The sequence below is a fragment of the Austrofundulus limnaeus genome, unplaced genomic scaffold (assembly GCF_001266775.1).
Source record: "Austrofundulus limnaeus strain Quisiro unplaced genomic scaffold, Austrofundulus_limnaeus-1.0 Scaffold343, whole genome shotgun sequence".
NCBI classification, from domain to species: Eukaryota; Metazoa; Chordata; class Actinopteri; order Cyprinodontiformes; family Rivulidae; genus Austrofundulus; species Austrofundulus limnaeus.
Window position 1 is genome coordinate 136,612 of NW_013952745.1, and position 4,925 is coordinate 141,536.

The 4,925-nt window shown below is 40.6% G+C and overlaps 1 long non-coding RNA gene across 1 annotated transcript in view; it reads right to left on the reverse strand.

The window, feature by feature from the left end:
• Positions 1–6: 6 nt before the first annotated feature.
• Positions 7–4,925, reverse strand: part of LOC106527796 (uncharacterized) — an 11,806-nt gene continuing 6,887 nt past the window's right edge. The window contains exon 3 of the long non-coding RNA XR_001311427.1: positions 7–147. This is a non-coding gene — a long non-coding RNA (uncharacterized LOC106527796). The remainder of the gene's footprint in view (positions 148–4,925) is intronic.

Sequence of the window (4,925 nt, forward strand, 5' to 3'; positions counted from 1 at the left end):
AGGGTGGGGGGAAGGAGGGAGATGACAGGAGGTGAAGGAGAACCAGGAACTAGGCCGGGCCCTGGACACAACTCATTCAGACCAGGTGCAGACTAACGTCTGGAGACCGAGGCGCCTTCGGCTGCTGGACCCGAGGAGGAAACAGTTCTGAGGAAACATCAGAAGAACATCATTCAGAAACACATCGTTTTATTAAAGATTACATTTATTTATTACTAACAAATCAAAAACATTTTTCAGACACAATTCTGACCCGGGTCTGTGGTCCTGAATCTGATCCAGATCTGATGTTTTCTCGGTAACCTCAGTCTGAACGCTCAGGTCTGAGGAAGGTCAGGATAAACAGATCCATCCAGAGTGATGGATCCAGACCAGATGAATGGATCCAGACCAGATGAACGGATCCAGACCAGATGAACGGATCCAGACNGGATCCAGACCAGATGAACGGATCCAGACCAGATGAACGGATCCAGACTAGATGGATGGATCCAGACCAGATGAATGGATCCAGACCAGATGAATGGATCCAGACTAGTTGGATGGATCTAGACTAGTTGGATGGATCTAGACTAGATGAATGGATGGATCCAGTCTAGATGGATGGATCCAGACTAGATGGATGGATCCAGACTAGATGGATGGATCCAGACCAGATGGATGGATCCAGACCAGGTGAATGGATGGATCCAGACCAGATGAATGGATCCAGACCAGATGAATGGATCCAGACCAGATGAATGATCTGGACTACATGAATGGATCCAGGCTAATTGATGGATTTAAACCAGAGCTTTCAGTGGCTCCAGAAGAGACATTCTGCTCCTGAGCAGGCAGGAAGTCAGACGAAAAGTAAACATTGGACCATCAGGTGTAGAGAACCTGAAGCTCTGACCCCAGGTGCAGCAGGTGCAGTTGGATGGAGGTGGGTACGATGTGGTCGAAAGAATAACGAGAGCTAAGAAGCTGGACACACCAACAGGCTGCACAGTTCACTGGTTCAAACCACCGCAGAGGACACTTTAACACTTTTCTCTCAGCCTCCTCAGACCCCACATGTAGTGAGCTGCAACACAAACTCTCCCTCGCAGCTGCGCCATCACTTCCTGTTAGAAAACAATGAAGCAACGGCAGGCTCCTCGGTCCCAGCAGGTTAACAGCAGAGACCCAGTTTTAATCAGGTGACAGTTGGCTGCAGGTGACGTGCAGCAGGAAGGTTTGCAGTTGCAGCAGAACCACAACTACTACACACAAACTTCCAACAGCAGCTCCGCCCACAACCTGCCTGATTTCACTTCCTGTTAATGTATCTGACCTGTGGAGGTCATCAGTTTTATCATGATGGAAACATTTAAAACTCAACCATCCTTAAAACACTAAAATATCTAGAAGACTTTTAACTACAAATCAATTACAATATTCACTATTTTCTGAACTGTCTGGCCAAACTCATCCTCATCCTAACCTCTAATAATTTCTGTGTGGATAAAAACCTTTTAAAAATGCCATGTTTACAAGAATAATTATAGAAACAGTACATACAAAACAAACATGGTAAAAATGCTTGTCCTGAATGTGAACGAGATGTTTAAATTACGATAGTTATCGACCCAATATCAGGGAATTATGACGTCATACTTATCGGTCCGATATCATAACAAACAGAACTGATAATATATGTATATGTTTGTCAGCTTGGCGATGAGAATGCGTGTTTATTTTTATCCGTTTTGGTCAAGCTGCTTCCCGTCCAACATGACCCGAGCAACATTCAAGTTACGTCGGAAAAAACAACTTTCTCACTAGATAAATTGTTAGAATACTCTGTGCTGAAAAAAAACCAGTCATTTTAATAATTGTTAATATTATTTTACCAACTAACCCTGTATGTTACACACAAACTTTATAATTATAAACATCGGAACAACTACTCCCAATTTGAGAACATGTAATGTCCGTTACCTCCTGAACGCAGCACAGAGTCCGTCTGCTAAGATGCTAACAACAACGAGCTAACTCGTCAGGACTTAAATCATTGCTGAAGCTTTGGACAAATCCAATAAAATTTCCAGAGAGGATGCAGATCTCAAGCAATTTAACAATGGGAATGATGACAACCAGCTGTTCACCCTCGCTAAAGACTGAAGCTTTAATCTCCTTGTTAACCACAGTTTACCATTGTTAGCCAAGGTGTACCATCGTTAGACACAGTTTACCATCGTTAGCCAAGGTTTACCATCGTTAGCCRWGGTTTACCATCGTTAGMCAWGGTTTACCATCGTTAGCCATGGTTTACCATCGTTAGCCATGGTTTACCATGCCAAGCTGCTGCTGTGTGTGTTCCTGTAAGTATAATGCGGACTCGTAATGCATTCACCTAACCAATAACAGGGCTCTCAGCCCAAGAGCTACCTTATCAAAATAAAGAGAGGTCATCATTGCTGGAGTCTTAAAGTCTGGGGCAAACAGATTAAAACAGCCAAAAGTTATCTTAAGATATTAGTACGGGACAGCGTCAAGGTGAAACAGATATAAATAATTAGTCCATAACAGTTTCAAACTGAGAACTCTGGACTCAGATCATCTGCTGCACACAGTTCTGATCACTTATTATCAATAGTAATTTTATTGATAATTATCATGAGTAGTCCTTAACTAGGATGTAGTTAGACAATTAAATCTTCATGTTATGTGTAAATGTATTACCATAATTGCAGGTGAGTCACGTAAATTTATGTTTTTTTAGACCAATTTCCTAGGGGAAACACTGATCGCTATCGGTTCTTAAAATGCGTTATCGTGCATCCCTAGTTTAAATGATATCAAGGAACAAGGACAGTACTAGAGATGCAAACAATTAATCCACTTATGATTAATTGTCAATAATTGTTTATTAGATTAAAATTCCTTCCATTCCATTAATTGAAAACATTTGTTTAAACCTTATTTCAGTGTAGTTTTGCCTTCATCCAGTAGAGGGCGCTGCTGCTCTCTCTGCCTGGCCTAACTTTACCCTGGCCCTGTTGAGTCGAGTAGTACTGAGCCCGCGAGGGGACATGGGGGATTTTTTTTTTTTCCTTTTTGCTTTCCCTCGCAAAAGTCGTTTAACACTGTTGTGCTGCCGGTTCATTAACAAGCTCACATGTTCACCATTAGCGAGTTAGCCTCCTGCTTTAATCCAGCTACAGAATGAATATATCACAGACACACATGGAAGTACGTCATATGATGATATTTTAACACAGTACAGCCACGCAACATCAATGTCAATTACACGAACTTGTGGCGAGACATCCTGTTTGGGTAACCGGATATTTCAAAATAAAAGTCTGATTTAATTGAGTTCATATACAAAACAAATTTTTGCGTGGGAACGCAAAACAATATTGCGAGGTAACGCAAAATTATTGCGAGGGAACGCAAAAGAAAAAAATCCCCCCATGTCCCCTCGCGGGCTCCGTACAGCAGATGGTCGGCCGCCTCCGTAGTTAAACACGCAAATCTTTTTTAGTTTGATTTGTGACACAACAACAATAATGAACTAAACCAAACTGGAAGGAAACGTATCGAAGGCTGTACCGAACCATCCAGCAGCATGACGCTAACGACAAGAGCAGGACGACACAATGGTAAGCTAACTTTAGCTAACGTTAGCTTCTTCTTGTAGAGTTTAACTCTATGTGAAATAACAAAACAAAACAAAAAAAGTTAGTCACAAATAATTACAGTGAAGTTAATCTCATCTGTGACGTAACCTGACCAGTGAACAGATCAAATGAACAGTAACTGACGTCAGATCAGCCCACAGGGAACGTAAACAAACACAGTCCCAGTACTCATTTACATGTTCACCCCTCTCAGTCAAGTTTATAGTTTGTTTTTGAGTAAATCTTTAGATTAAAATGTTACCCTGTGTTTAAATGTTAGTTTTACATTTCTCTGTTCAGGGAGGATTAAATGTTTTATGTTTTTTTTCTTTCCTTTATTCCCCAACTAGCAACCTAATAGATTTCTGTTTTGTTATATTTTATAAATATGTCCAAGTTTAATAATGTGAGAGAAATACACAATTCTCTCTTTATTCAGTCAGCTGGCACAAAACATTTAATAAAGTATAATACTGTACTTTTTTTATTTAGTGTAAAAAATTAGCCCTTCATGTAATGAAAGACCCTTGATTCAAGAGAAATGTCAGGTTTTTAGGAAAATGGCCGCTTATCAATTAATCGTTAGTCGATCGATAAGATCAATCAACTTTAGATTAATTCATTAATCGATAACTTGCATCTCTGCAACTACAAAATGGTTTTTTATCGTATTTTAAATATCATAGTCTTGTTTCCTGCAGCGCCACACACAGGTCTGGCATGGTTACTGCAACGTGTGGGTCGTTTCTGTGTGGATGGATACATTTTTAAAAACAGATGTGTGTTTACGAGAATATTTTTAAAAAACAAAAATAAAAAATGTGCTAACGATGCCTGTTCTGTTTGACGTTAGAAGCTTCTGAAAGTGCCTGTGACATCAGATTTTTGTAATAAACATGAATGCATTTTTTGGAAAGAGAACATTTATAACATGCTGCAAAACAAATTTCATGTCGTTGAGATGAACACTGAAACAGGAAGTGATGTCAGAGGGGAATATCAGCATCTAAACAGAGCAATGCTGCAATAATTAGAAGAATCTGTTTCTTTAGATTATTTTGAGTCACTATCAGAACTGAAGACGAGTTTAAATAAGAGTGTTTCAATAAACAAAGACTAGAGTGGCTGTGTCCAAAACGGCAGGCCAGGTCCTCCAGAGGACCCAGACTCCCCGGTCGTGGCGGTCCGGGTCCTTGGTAGACCGGGAAGACCGGAAAAAAAGAGGCTGTGAATTTGGACGGTCTAGCCTCCCCTCCTTACCCCGGCGTACGTCATGTC